The 15,336-nt window shown below is 39.3% G+C and overlaps 1 long non-coding RNA gene across 1 annotated transcript in view; it reads left to right on the top strand.

The window, feature by feature from the left end:
• The window catches only part of LOC106038484 (uncharacterized), a 182,683-nt gene extending 170,271 nt beyond the window's left edge, over positions 1-12,412 (top strand). Inside the window, exons 7-8 of the long non-coding RNA XR_010828603.1 lie at positions 7,190-7,388; positions 9,326-12,412. This is a non-coding gene — a long non-coding RNA (uncharacterized lncRNA). The remainder of the gene's footprint in view (positions 1-7,189; positions 7,389-9,325) is intronic.
• Positions 12,413-15,336: the final 2,924 nt, after the last annotated feature.

The raw sequence follows: 15,336 nt of genomic DNA, 5'->3' as shown, positions 1-15,336 counted from the left end.
TGCAGTCACCAAGTGGAAAGCTTTCTTGGCTTGTTGAGCTTGCTGATTGGGGACCAGCCATTTTTTATCACAAGAATGAGCTTCAGTGCAAGAGTTTTCAAGTCAAAACATCACAGTATGTTGTTCGGGAATCTGGGTGCATGCTTCTTTGCATCTGTAAGAGTTGTTAGCAGTGTAGTCTTCCAGTTTCATGTCCATATTTGTGCATGCTATATCAAGCATACTTTCCATTGCCTTCAACGTGACAAACTCCTTTCCCCTCTGCTTTTAGAATAGATGCTTGATAGAGCTGCATGTTGTAGCCAACAAATGGAAACTAAATTACTTGAATATACATGATTTTCTTCATCTAAAAATTTATATAACCGCATGTCCACGTGCATTTAGTACCTGTAACTTCCCCGGTTTGCTGTCTTGGGTATAATTAACACTTCTACCACCATAATGTCTGTATATAATGCAAGTGAATCTAAAAACATCATTTCTGTCCAAAATGTTCCAGTTTCCATCCCTTGAATCATCAGCATGTGACCTGTTCTGTGCCAATATTAATAACCATTGCTCATGGCTTTCAAACGACTCAAACTATTTAAAAATTAATTCTGTTTACAGTACCTTCTAGAGGAAGTATTTTGTAAAAGTGAATAACTCAAACTGACTAGTGGCTACCCACAAAAAATGACTATCCAGTAACAAAATGAATCATTTAGAATTAGTTGGCAAGGACAGGACACATTGTTGGAGAAAACATCAAGCAAAGATCAGATCCAACAACCAGGAGTCCTGGGTTCTCTTTCTGCTGTACCACGCATTTGCCATGCTACTCTGACAGGCCGGCCTAACTGCAGTGGCTTAGGCAGCTACTAGCTTCAGTTATCCTGAACCACACCGTTTACTTTTTTACACTGGGCTGTATGCTGTGGGGCTGAGGTTAAGTGCCCAGTTCAGCAGTCACTGCTAGAAACACTTGCAATTGGAGTTGGAGCCCATAGGTTTATGCTTTGTCGTTTGTTTTTTCCTTTGTAAGATGGAGTTGGTCACCAGCTGATGCATGGCAGACTTGTCTGAGGTCCCTGGTGTGGGCCGAGGGCTGGTATTACTTCAGTCTCCACTGGCGGTGATAACCACTGCCATTGCTGGAGAGAAACAACACAAAATGGAAAGCGATGCTAATGCTCACAGCCCTGCAGCCTGAAATAAGTAACGCAGTCCTGGACAGAACAAGTGCAACATCTAGCAGAGCAGGAAGCCAGGTTCTGCTAAATGCTTGGAGGCCACTTTTCATGTTTTGTATTTGCCATTGTTGCTACAGGCTCTAAGCAACCCCTAAACAGTCACAAACAGAAGTAAATATTTCTTATAGCCTCACTCTAGGAGAAGCAGCTTGACAGGTTTGTAAGGGGAGGGAAGTTGTGCACTACTCAGCATGGCTGTGCAAACTTGTGAGATGACGTTTTTGGAATGCCCAGTAGAAGTGACTTTGAGGTGCAGATCCAGCAACAGTGAGGTGTTTGATTATCCCCATGCCAGGCAGGAAGGTCTGTTACAGTCCGTGTGGTACATAGGTACACCAGAACCTCTGCTGTCTCTTGTTCTTGCATTTTCATGATTCTCCTACTGACAGACAGAACACAACAAGAGCTGTGAAGTACAAAGTAGGTGTCAAAGATGATACTGAAGTGTCAGTGTCTAGGTGATAAGAAACAATCATGCACAGGATTTTCAATACTTAGCCAGGACATGCATTTTAAACTAGATTATATTAACAGACTATTAAGTTATTGAGTGCAGGTTTGATATGGACAGTGAACCCTTAGAATATCAGACTCACTTTCACGATTAAGCCTACAATCACAGAGTCACAGAATGGTTAGGGTCAGAAGGGCCTCTGGAGATCATCTTGTCCAACCTCACTACTCAAAGCAGGTCCAACAAGAACAGATGCTCAGAACCATATCCTGCTGGGTTTTGAATATCTCCAAATATGAAGGCACAAAGACTCTCTGGGCAACCTACTTCAGTTCTGAATCATCCTTCAAGTAAAAAAAAAAAAGTGTTTTGTTTTTTTTTTTTGATGTTTAAATTCAATTTCTTGTATTTCAAGTATGTGCCCCTTGCCTCTTTTTCTTCCCCTGGATACCACTGAGAGAAGTCTGGCTCTATTTTCTTTACACTCACTCAACCAGGTATTCATATCTATTGATAAGGTAGGGTAGAGAATCACAGCTCTCAGCCTCTCCTACTGTCAGATGCTCCAGTCTGTTAGTCATCTTTGTGGCCCTTCACTGTAATTGCTCCAGAATGTTCACCTCTCTCTTGTACTGGGGAGCCCAGCACTGAACACAGCACTTCAAATGTGGCCTCACCAAGGCTGAGCACAGGGGAAGAATCACCTCCCTTCTCCTGCAGGCCATGCTCTTCCTTATGTGTCCCCAGAGGCTGTCGTCTGCCTTGCTGCAAAACCGTGTTGCTGGTTCATGTTCAGCTCATCCACCAGAACACCCAGGTCTGGTATCTACTGTCTGGTTTCATATTAATGTCCAGTTCTAGCTGCAGCTTTCCTCAGTTTTCTAGATTTAATGGCCTGAGTTTCCCTGTAATACATAGATTAATATGCCCAGGTCCATTGAATTGCATGGACTGTTAAAATTAATGATACTTAATTATCCACTAGGACTGAGAGGTCTAAAAAGGCCTCCAAGCTGTTGACCAGTTCAGCAGACTAGATCCATATGTAACTGTCATGAGCAAAGAGAAGCAGCAGCAAATTATTGTTTTTTCTGGTGAATCCGGATAATGACAAACCTCGTGCTGTGCCATAAGTTTTAACGGCATCCTAACAACTGCAGAATAGTTTAAATGAGGGAGGAGCTGCCTCTCCTAGCAATCTGTTTGCTGTCCTTCTTGTGGACCAAGCAATGAAGTGTTTTCTGCATACATATTTGGGCCACCTTTCAGCCCTACATTTCTCAGCCCAGCAACAGAAAGGAAAATTCACTCTTTCCCTAGTAAAGAAGTGAAATCCTTCTACAGAAATGTAACTAGCTGCTTCTCCAAAGACCAACAAAAGTGGACACAGTGGGTTAACACTCCAAAAACAGGAAATACCCCTAACCAGCACACTATGTCATCACATAACCTAGATTTCAGTCAAGAATTTGGGTGTTGTTTTAGATAACAAAATACAACATGTGTTCGTCATTAATCTTCTTGAACATTTGTTTGGCCAGAAACTGTCTCTGATCAACCCACTTATGTAAACAGGTTTATGCTTCAGACAGAAGTGGTAAGATCTTATTCCAAATACTTGCATTATAGGGAATCTCTCTTTAACTCTAATGAGATACAGTTAATGACAGCCTCTGCATCGATGGCAGTACTCCAAAGATTTTTATGTTTAGTTTAAATTTTGTAATTAAATGAAAATTTATCTTGAATCAAAGGGTAGAAATATTACCTCTAAAAATCTACCTTTGTCTCTACCAAGTATCAAACACTTTTGAGTTTGGCTTGCAAATGACTGGAAAGCTTTTTCTTTTTTCATGACCAAATAGCATATGTTGTATTCATTGCAGCTGAACACCCTGGAGAGGTTTTCATTCATCATTTAATTTTTCACAGTTATAGGATCATATATAAAAGTGAAGGAGAAAATGAGAACAAATAAGCTTTGTTTAGTTAAGGAAAATAAATGTCGCATTGTACTTGTCTCAGCTAATTCTGGGCACAATTGATGTATTTCATTTATGTTTGAGAATGCGGTCACATAAACTTTCAAAAATTTTACTTGCAGAATATTGGTAGAGTAAATTAAAACATGCAAGTTCCTATAAGTTGTTTCTCCCCATAGCTGGTCTCTTCATTTTGTTTCAGAACAAAATGAGAACAAGCAAATGACTGTAATCCTGCCAGTTCAGGGGCAGGGCATGAGGGGGTGAGGGAGTTGTAATCGCTGCAGCTACTGACTGGCTGTGAAACTTCTTTGTCTGTATTTCTTCATTTGGAAAATGTAAAATATATTTAAGAACTAGCCAAGAACTGTATTCTTACTCACTGTGAGGGAAGTTTGTGCTTCTCAGTCAAAAAGTGTTAATGCTTTAATTGCTTGAAGGTTAATCTAAGACTTTTAACTCTCTGATGGAAATCATTTCCAAACCCAGGGAGTCCCAAGTCGGCAATAAACACAGACATTAGAAATATTTATCATCAAGTTACAGCATTGAAGAGGATCAGTCTCAACTCCGCCAATTCCAGAACACAGTATCTTAATTGCATTACATATTTTGGACACTGCTATGAAATGCTTCTGAAGATCATAGAGATACAGAACTCTTGAGATACAGATTTTCTTTTTTTCTTTAATTTGGAAATCAGTTTAAGCATGACAGTTGTTTTAAAAATTTCTTACGAAGTTCTGCATTCAGTAGCTGGGAAAATGGTACAGAAAAGACCGTGCTGATAGACACAGAGTAATAAGGAAAGGACAGAAGCTAAAGTGAACAGAGTAAGGGAAAATAGACAACTGCCCTGGCTCTTCATATTTCAAATGCCTGGAGCAGTGAAAAGAAAACAGACACTTATGAAGGTGGAAAGAGAGTTTGGTAGCTTTAGAAAGGTGACAGCTGTTATAAATGACATGTCAGATGCTGCTGCCTCTTCTCTGTCCTCTTGACGGAAATGTTCCCCATCCAGCTGTGTTTTAATGGTGGCACTGCCAAAGCCAGATTTGCAGAGCTTGCAGCCAGATGATCATATATACTGAGTAACAAAATGAGTTGAAATAAGGCATACATTTCCAATTTCAAAAGTATTAATGCAAGACCTTTTCCATGTGGAATTCAATCCTGGTATACAGAACTGAACAGTGGCAAGTCTTCAATATGCAGTTTTTCCTCCCAAGTATTTCTCTGCAGCCCCTTCACTTATGCAGTTTGGCTTGCCACACTGCTATCATAACAAAGGTTCATTTTAAGATATTATCCTGTTAGTATCTGCAAATGATTGAAATCCATGGTAGTCTAGATTGGTTGTCTGGAGTTGTCTAAAATTATAAAAATCCATCATAGGCCATTACATAACCTTGTTTTGAAAGCAAAAAGAAATTAGAAGCAGAGAGGTTGGCTGGTATAAAACGGATAGGTTAAAACAATTGTGATAGAGAGTATTTAAAGCTATTGAAGTCATGCAATGATTACAACAACAAGAAAAATGGGAGGAAATATTTGAAGATGAAGTCACCGAAATGTGTTTTAAGTAATGTTTATGGAATGTGGTTGTTAGCTTTCGTGGTGTTTATCTGAGGGTCGCTGGACAGAGACAGAGGAGAAATGAGTGGGAAGAGCTAATGTCATTATGGCTGTCATTCTAGTGTATCCCAGGGGGATCCATCATTACACTGACACGCTTCCAATATAAACCTCTTAGCTCTGGTGCTGAGCCTGTATTTTGGTGAGAAAAACTCACCTGGGAGCCCTCATTTTCTGAGTTACAGCTCTGGAGCACATTCACTATCTGAATAGCTTTGATTACAGGAATGTCAAAGGTACCAGCAACTAAGGTCTTGAGATTTTGTTGTTGTTGTTGTTTGTTTGCTTTTTTGTTTTTCTAAAATAGAGCTCAAAATCTGAACAGCTTCAAGGCTCCCTCTTGCAATTTGAAAACTTGGTCTTCCAGGATTCAGTATTCCTTAAACTTCAAATATATGTAGCAGTTTAAGAAGGCAAACAGAGCCAAACACCTTCAAGTCTGCAGTCAAGATAATTTTGTTTTGATACTGCCAAAATGTAACATTTAGATTGCGGGATTTTTTATATTTTCTCTTCCAAAACCAACTTCAGATTTCCTATTTTTCCTTCTGAGGTGGTATTAATTCCATTCCCCTCTTCATTCCATCACTCCCCAATTTCCATCCTAAAGAAAATCATGACTATGAAAAGCTCCATCATTCAGCAATGTGGGAAGAGTGGAATCATCATGAAAGGTGCAGTAAACACGTTGCAGAAGTGGGCTGAAGGAATCTGGATTACTTGGAAATGGGATCTTAGCCATGAACAAACTTCGATATAATGGAAGGAGAAGTAGGCTGGGCAATGACCAGTCAGCTTAAATATACTCGTTTTTCCCAGAAGTATGATACATTTTCTTCATGCAGTGCTCTGTAATGGATAAAATTTAAGCCACCATGATCTCCACATCAAGCCTACATCTGGAGAACTTCAGAAGTCTTGCCAGTTACTCAGGATGTTACTGTTTCAATAAGTGGAGATCTGCAACGTGTTTGTTAAATTTCTGTTTGTTTCTGTCTAATTTATGAGGGAGCCAAAAGAGTTATGTAAACTTAGAAGGAGATTGAATAGAATCTTTACCTAAATTAGTGCTAACTGTCCTACGGAAAAACTAAAACAATATAAAATACAGACAGACCAGATCAGGCCCAAAGCTGCTTATAGACGATTGAAACTCAGGTGGAGGTATGAAGTAGTCAGTGTTCAAAGTGGTCTTGGTATGAGACACACACTGTGGGAAAGGAGATAGTTTTCTCTTCGTAAATGTAAGTTAGCTAAATTTATTTCAGATTTGTTCTGCACACTACTGGTAGTAAAAATGTGGGAAAACTTGATACTGTGTTTCTGAGGACCTGAACCACTGCCTGTTTCTGAATATCTTCTGAGTGTTCAAGCTGTCTGAAATCTGTGCATCCAGCTTGTGCAAATAGGCGTGTCTCTCCAATGGGCCTCTCTCTCTTAGTGATCCACACGAAAATCCTGACTCCAACTGTCCCTGTTTTGAGGACATTCCCATGCTAAATCTGAACTTGCTGCATGATCTTGCCCACAGAGGCAGACAGCCTTGTCTGTGCTGCTGGTAGTTGGCACTTCTGAAGTTTCCAGGAGCTCTGCCTGTGCTCAGAGGGAGCAGCCAGCCTGTTCTCAAACTGCCTTCAGGGTCGTGCTGAGGAAACACCCTCTTGGAAGCTGCTTGGCTTGTTGTTCCATAGGTCTAAAGTAAATGTCATTGTCTGAAAGTGTCTCATTCCTCTTTGTGTATGCAAAGACCATGAGAACACTTACAATTCAGTCTCCTTCAGATACCACGCACAAAACCAGAGGAAATAACAATGTTTGTGTCTTTCAAGAAAATCCACAGTGTCCAGATTTCTTTGGCAGACATTCCCACTTTGTTTTTCCAGGCTGAGAATCATGGAAGTACCCTTTCCACCTCTTTCCACTTCCCTGTGCCTGCCAAGTTCAAGGTTGATGACACTTGGACACACAAAGAAAAAAATTAGAAGTGAGTGGAAAAACACTTCCAGCTGACCCAAAGAGGAACTGCGTCCTCTACCTGCTACAGTCTTCTTCCACATGCTTTACCTTATTTCTGCAGGTTAAGTAAGTCACTACATTCTTCTGCCATTTACTTATCTCCTGTTTTCTCTGTGTGCACAGCAAATCTCCAATGCTTGTGGGATTGTTCCAAGTTCAATAAAATTTTATTTTCTGAGGGTTATAAGATTCCTTGAACTCCAGTCAAGATCTGGAGCCAGAGGGGGTCTCAGTTTTCATAAAATCAAAGCTCTGCCACAGACAAGTGACACATATAGCCCATTAATTAAGTTCTCAATCTGAAAGTGTTATTTTCTATGTGGGAAAAGTCAGCTTAACTGACTATAAACTGTTGCTGAAATTTTAGCTGGAATTATGCACACATAGTCCTGGCTGGTGTAAGCAGAAAGTATTTGCACAGACATTCATTGTCCTGACCCACAGACAGAGTTCAAACAAACACTGATGGGAAAATTAAATTAGGAGTACAGGATATTGTCCTTCATTCTCTGCATTCAAGCTACTCAGATGGCAGAATCTGAAATTTATATGGCATTGTAATTGATCATGAACAAAGTCAAAATGATTCCAGGGTTTGATCTGAACAGATTTTATACATGAATATTTAACATTAATAAAGCTCATCAGAAGGAGAACTCTGAATATTGAAACTTTGCACTCATTTGCAAAACAAGGAAAGAAGCAGGGGTGAACGGTGAAAGCTTACACAGAGTGTCCTATTTAACATTCTTCATCTGCTACTCAGTATTGTGCTATGGTGATACAGAAAACAGCTGAAGTTTTTACTTTTTCACTAATATTATGGATGACTACTTTTCTCTTTAATTCTTGTATCTGTATCTGCCTGCATGCATGAAGTTAAATTAGGTATGGCAAAGGGATATAGCAATATGAACAAAGTTTTTAGCCTACGTGGCCAAAATGAAAAGTAGGGAAGAAAAAGTCATTCCAGGAAACATGGCACTTGTAGTAAAATTAAAAATGAGGGTTATTTTGACACAGCTATCAGCATTTTATTTGGTGTTTGGTTCAAAAACTTGTTTTGGGTCATGTTTAGATAGGTATAAATTTCAAATTTCTAAAAAGAAAGAATATAAACATTTAAATTTTTAAATGTTTAAATGAAACATACATCAGACACTCTGTTAACACCTACTCCTTTCCAAAAATAACCAGAAGGTGTAAGTACAGTGTCCATCCCCATGTCCAATCTCTATCCCACCCCAACAGGATTTGCACCATCATGTTTCTCCATATCCTCCCTTCCAGGAATACTGAAATGAATAGTAATTCAACTTTCTTGATGTCAGTCTTCATCTCAGTTTAATAGAAACCTGTGTTGAAGATGGAGCAACTACTGAAAACCTAAAGCAAAAGACAATATAAAATCTTGTCCAGAGTCTTATGCATACCCCATTTTCTGTTACATACAACATACCTGTTGTTCACTATTAAAGATATCAATGGTGAAATGGGAATTACTGGTCTTAGAGAACACAGCAACTAAGCAAGCTTTTCAGACTTTGTTTACTTAAAACATAGCACCAATCATTGCTCTTCTCTCAGCAGAAACCTTACTGGCCCCCACAGAAAGCACAGACCCTTCCTAACAGTAGTTTTCATCCTGCCCTACCTACAGAACTGAAAGACTCCAATAAGAAGTTGATCTCTGCAGCCTCTCCTTTCTGGAATTGCACTTTTAACATTGTCTAAATTTCTTCCTAAGTTCCAAAACAGAATAAGAAATTCTCCCTTGTTAGAACTACTCCTTGCTCAAGGCCTCTGTGCCCTGCAAGAAACCACACTATGTGATCTGTTACTTCTGCTGCACAGATCCCTAGGTCCAAAGTCAGCTCTTTTTCCTTGGCTTTTTAAGGAACTAATGTAAAAACAAGACCTTGATCATCTTTTACCAGACCTGTGATCCTAAGTCACTCTACCAGTTGTCTCATCCTTAGTTCATTTGCTGTTTTTTGTTGCAGAATGAATTATACATTGTTCATTGTGAGGAGAACTAGTCCAGAAATTGGAACCTGAGGCCTGGCAGAATCCAGCAAGAAAGGCAACCCTCCAACCTCTACTTTCCAAGTGGGAACCAGATATCCGGATACGGATATCTGTCCATGTATCCATCAATATATCCATCCTCTATTCAGCACTACAGTGTATAGACTGTACTCTTGCTTGCCAGCCTCACTCTGATGGACAGGTTTCATGAGTAATCTCAGTTCTCTGCCCTTTCCTTTCTTGCCCCTTTACTTTAACCATTTACTTCATTACAGACTTAGCAACTCCCATATCAGAGCCAATCATCCTTTCACACGCGAGCCCTGATTCCACCTCTTCAGGACCACACATTAAGAGCAGGTATCCCTTTAGTGGTTAGGATTCTGGAGGGACAACCATGACAGTCACCTTTGTTATAGTTAGTCACTCCTCTTGCCTCTAGGGTGCATCATCAGATTTTCACTCCTACAAAAACCAAAACCAAAACAAACCAAACCAAACCAAAACAAAACACAAAAAACGCCAACAACAGCAACAGTAGAAGTGTTTATTCAAGATGAAATACGGACTGCAAGGCTGCTGTGATACAGTGATACGTACCATTCCACAGATTGTCTTCCTAAATCCAAACCATGCATTCAGCCTTTATGCTACCTTTAACAGTAACACTACTGTTACCATTTCCCATCACAACTAACCAGAAGACATAAATCCTTGCCATTACCAGCCCTTATCCTAGACCTAACACATTAACAAGATCCTGCAGTAAATTTATGTTTGCAGCTCATCCTTTCCTGAGCCCTAACCCTAACTGCAGCTGTACATTTCACCTGGCCGCTCCAGAGCACTGAACTTAATTCCAGACATAACAATAACCTTTAACTGTAACCAGTCACTCCTTTCTACCACAGAACTAATCACTTGGCAACTAATCATAAGTATACTGCTAGAAGGACAAGCTCTGAAATTAGATTTACAGGATAGCAGAATGCCAATACAGGAGAATTATCTTCCAGTGATGTTGCTTTTTTTCTGTCATTGGAAAAAAATGTTTTTTTTTCTGCTTGGAAACACATATATTTTAAAAAGTGTCTATTGTCAGTTTTATCTGTATTTAGTTTTGAGCAGTGGATTTTAGTTTCAGTGTAGCTTGTCAGTGCTTTAGCAATCCCTGGACTAACAGACAACTGTTGTTTTGTGGTTTGCCAAAGAAAAGAAAAAATGTGAAGGCTTCTTCAATACAAGGAATGCTTTGTTTTTCCAGATCTAAGCTGTATAGACATGAATTTTGATATTTATCTTTCCCCTACATTCATTTGTTCTAGAAGATACTTTAATTTATTCCAAAATCATTGAATAAATTAATAAAACTGTATTCTTTCTTTTCAACTGTAAAACTGCTAAGAGCGCTCACCCTTCTAATTCAGTGCTGACTGAAAACTTGTGATTCCCATTAATTTTAATAGGCATTGGAACAAATTCCAAAACAGTACCCTATAAAACTAGCAGCATGACAAAATAATGCCTCAGAATTAACATAAACACTTCTCTCTATAGATACATTTCTTCAAGAGCATTTCACTGGAGAAAATACACTCCACAGATTTTCCTAATCATACTTCTCTTTTGGTAATGTAAGAAGTCATTCCTCAAGAGCAATGTTTTGTTCCCATTCAAATCAAAGATAAAAATTCTCTTGAGTTTCATGGGAACAAGAGTATTCTAAAAATAAAATTGTTCCTCTGATAACCTCTAGTGGATTTTTTTTTTGTTTCTCAGAAAACAAACACGACAAAGATGACATTTTCATCAGTTCCATTTCTGTCCTTAGGGTGTAATTCTGTTCAGTGCAAATTCAGCTTAGGGATATGTGAAGGCACTTTGTGTCTTCTTATGTATCCTCTGGATTGCCCAGAGGCTAAATTGTCCCTTACTGGTGCTAATTTACAGCTGCCTATGGGTAGCAGCATAGCTCAGGAGCCTTCCTATAAGTAGGAAAAAATAGATGACAGTTTTATACTGCATCTTGGTAGGGCAACTGTTTCATGGACTCTTGTGATTTCTCATCGGCCCTGGTATGCTGCCAGAAATACCAGAGAAAAGGCTGTGATTCCACTCATAATCACTGTGAACCCTTCTTGAGGATGGCAAGTAACAGAGCTGCCACAATGAAAGGTGGAAGTACTAAACTTGTATTCAAGCCACACATCAGCATTCACAAAATAATTAAAATTACAACATATATTCAGCAATAGGGCCACCAAGGCCACTGCGTTAGAGACTCTAGCTGTGAATTCTTTGGCTATGTACAAAGTCCCAGACTTTGTGACCCAAGTGTTCCAGGAGAGAGGGGAACATTAAAACTTTTTAAATCTTACTTTACGTAAAACAATGAGCAATCTGTTTGTGATGAATGCTCCCTGTGTGCTGTGGCATTTTGTCTCATCTGCAGTTTACTCTTGCAGTTAAACAAGGCACTGCAGGACATTTCCTAATGTCTTTTGGAGACTTGTTTGTTATTCTGCATGAATAGCATGAATATGTAGTACCACTGTTACCTTACTGCATGGAGGCACTTAGCCAGGTGACCATGCTGGGCTCAGCAAACACCACTGGAATTGGTGCTCCACTGTTCGTTCAGTTATTCAAGTGGAGTGAGGGGGAGGACCACACAAACACAATCCATGCTTATCAAAAAGCAATGTCAGCCTTTCCTAGAAGACCTTTGCAACTCTCTCTGCTCAAATAAATGCTTCCCATCAGGCTGCCTGATGGAATAGAAGCTGCCAACACCAGCACTGAGAAAGGGAGGACTTCAAGATGTGGCTCAGTCATTTCAAAATAACCTGCACAGTGATAACAATAGGCAAGACCAGAGTAGTTATAGACCATATGAGAGTCATGTCTGTAACTGACACTCCCACAGGCAACAGTGAGGCATAGAACAAAAGAAAACGAGCAAATTGTTTTTTTCCATGTTCAGTGATTTTGCATGAGAAAGGTGTATTTGCTTGTATACACGCTTCACTGCTTCGTTGATCTGTTTTAGTTAAGGTGGCTTGTGTTTCACAGTAGGACTTTAAATGAAAGTAGTGTGAGAAAAAGCCACAGAGAAAGCTGCTGAAGATGCTTGGGAGAACTACCATAGGCATGGATCGTGTGGATATGGTGAGGTAAGCAAGGTATTGTGCTAAGCTTCTGAGTATGCCTGAGCTGAACCAGGTGATAAAACCTCAAGCAACTCCAGTCAAAACTGAATCCCCTGCAGTAAAGGAGAGGGCCATGCTCTCTTGGCAATCAAACTCCATTCTGGATTCTCATCATCATCAGATGGAGAAGAACATGGAGAGACTCCAGAAAGAGTCCCTCTGAGAGCCTTCCCTGATCCAGCCTGCAAAAATTACCACATCCAGAACTTTGCCTGCCAACTCATTCAGCCGCATCTTTGTGAGACACAAACTCAGTTATTATGTTATCCAAGATTAAATTCCTATCATTATATTTATCTTCTTATCCTCAGCTTAAGTAACGCTGAATCTCTAGGATTTGAAACTATGAGCTCTTTATTAATACTCATCTTCAAGTATGTGGAAGTTCCTGTGTTATGCTATAAATACAGCACCACTTTTTTGTTTGCTTGTTTTAAAGAGCAAATAGATAATATTTTTGCAGTTCCTAAAGTAAACTCTTGGAGCCCATTTTCAAACATCCTTTGATATGGCCTTTAAATTTGCAGCTATTATTCAGACAATTCAGATACCCATTTCAGTGAAATCCATGCATGAACTTTCCGAAAGAAGGAAAGAAAGGAAGAAGAAAAATTATTACCAGTTTGAAACATTTTCCTATGTGTAAAACAGTAGCAGCATGTTTATATTAAGCCACTGAATTTACTTGAAGCAACTGAAGTCTGAAGAGAGAATCAAATTTTTAGACACTCACAAAAGTTAAATGATAAGTATTTAATTTTAATAGTGACAAGATATTAATTTTCATAGCTATTACAGCTTTTATTTAATTTAAGGTTTATTAAAATAGCTCACAAACCATTTCAAGCATTGCTTGTACATGTACCCCAGGCACGGGTGTACTTCTAGAGCAATGTGTGTTCCTCACCAGTAGAGAGCAGCACTGGCCTAACCATTGTCTCAATTGCAGGAGGTGCTCTATTTTTCTTCTTTCTTGACCCTACAGCTAAAGCCAAAGGGAGATTCCTCCCTGCCTTTTTCAAGAGGAATGTCTGGTCTCGTTACTGAACATTTTTCAGTGAAGTAAAATTTAAGCACATCATATCACTGGCAGAAATCTTTAATGATCATACGCACAAAGCTGTTGCTTTGCCTGTTTTCCTTCCAAGGGTACCTTTTGCCTGGGAGACCCTCTAATTAATTTCTCACAAGCACTGACAATACAGAAGGCAAATGTGAGACTGACAGGCAGATGAACATGCTGGGTTGTCAACAGTGTGTTTTTAGCTTAATGTTGCTTTTTCATGGACTGACCAAGATGGGAATCACAGAAGTGCACCAGCAGGGCCCTTGTCCTAGAAGATATTTTATCTTACCTGAAACAAAAATGATTGATGCAGGCAAGGAGAGGTAATACTGCCAAGGTGATAAGCTGCAGATTCTGCACTGCTATTCACAGAGGATAATCATAGGAGGTGGCTGGTGCTTCCTTTCTGCCAAAGGGTTCACCAGCAGAGCTTACTTACTGCCATCTTCTTAAGATACAGTGAATTGCTCTAAACCCTTCTTGCTTCAGCTTTTGTGAGTGACGAGACTTTTTCCAAGTCAGGCTGCTTTAATGGAATGATTATTTTTAAATCATTCTTGCTGTCGGAAAAAGTCTATTCACACTCTTTCATACCCAGAAATTCAACACTGTAGTCAATACCTTCTAGCCAAGAATTAGCTATGGATAAGATGGCTTTCCTAGCTTAGAAGCTGCAATAGCACAGCTTTAGCAGCTAGACAGAGCTTTGTTAAGCCTTACAGGGAGTCCAGGTCTGCCAACAGAATGAGAGATAATAAATGAAGATTGTAATTAATTTCTCCCACCAGGTAGACCTGTAACCCTTGAGGTAACATCATTCCTCCTACTTTGTTATACTTCTCTTACAAGCCACAAGTTAATTTCCTTCACCCTTTAAAAAATAAGTTACGTGCTCAAAGTCTTCAGTTTACCAAAGATTTCCATTCCCAAGATTTCAAGGTCTACCAGGAGTTCAACCTTTTTGTATTCTTACCTGGTAAGTGAATGCATCTGGCTAGTTAGTGAGGGATTCAACTTCAGAGTTGCCTGCTGCGTCCTAGTTAATGCTGGGCCATGTCATTCTGTCACTTTTAATGTGGCATACTATTTTCAATTGATAAGGTATAAGACCCCTTAGACTTGTTACATGCAACATCTTCTTTATGGGCACTGAGCATTGGTTCTGTCACCTTGTAATGAAGTTGATGTTTCATTGATTATTTTTTTTAGACTCTGGGTTGTTTTTTGTTTGTTTTGTTGCTGTTGTTGCTTGTGGTGGTTTTGTTTGTTTGGGGGAGAGAGGGTATCAATTATTCCTTAAGAAAATAAAAGAGCAGTGTAACAAATCAGAAATTCCTGCCAGAAATTTGTTTGCTAAGAAATATGTGATCTTAACTTTTATGCTCCAATCTACATCATTGGGCCTACACACATTTTTGGCTAGCTTTCCTCCTCTTCAGCCTATGTGCCTCTTTTTCTTTCATAAGCAGGAAAGAACAAAAATAATTCATGGCAGGTAGGGTTTTCAGATATGAAGAGCATTTAAGTTAGACCAAAGCTATACATTTTTGGAAGCCATACCAAATTGTTTGTGTACAAGTATGCCAGCTATTTTTCTTATAGAGTACCAATGGGCAAACTAAGAACTATACAGAGTCTAAATTCATAACTATTTACTGCAGAATAGTTTAGGGAATTAACCACCTTATGTACAAATAAATAAGGTTTCAGT

Source organism: Anser cygnoides, chromosome 1 (genome assembly GCF_040182565.1).
Source record: "Anser cygnoides isolate HZ-2024a breed goose chromosome 1, Taihu_goose_T2T_genome, whole genome shotgun sequence".
NCBI classification, from domain to species: domain Eukaryota; kingdom Metazoa; phylum Chordata; class Aves; order Anseriformes; family Anatidae; genus Anser; species Anser cygnoides.
Note: the sequence above shows the minus strand (reverse complement) of the source record. Positions and strands in the feature narration are given on the sequence as shown.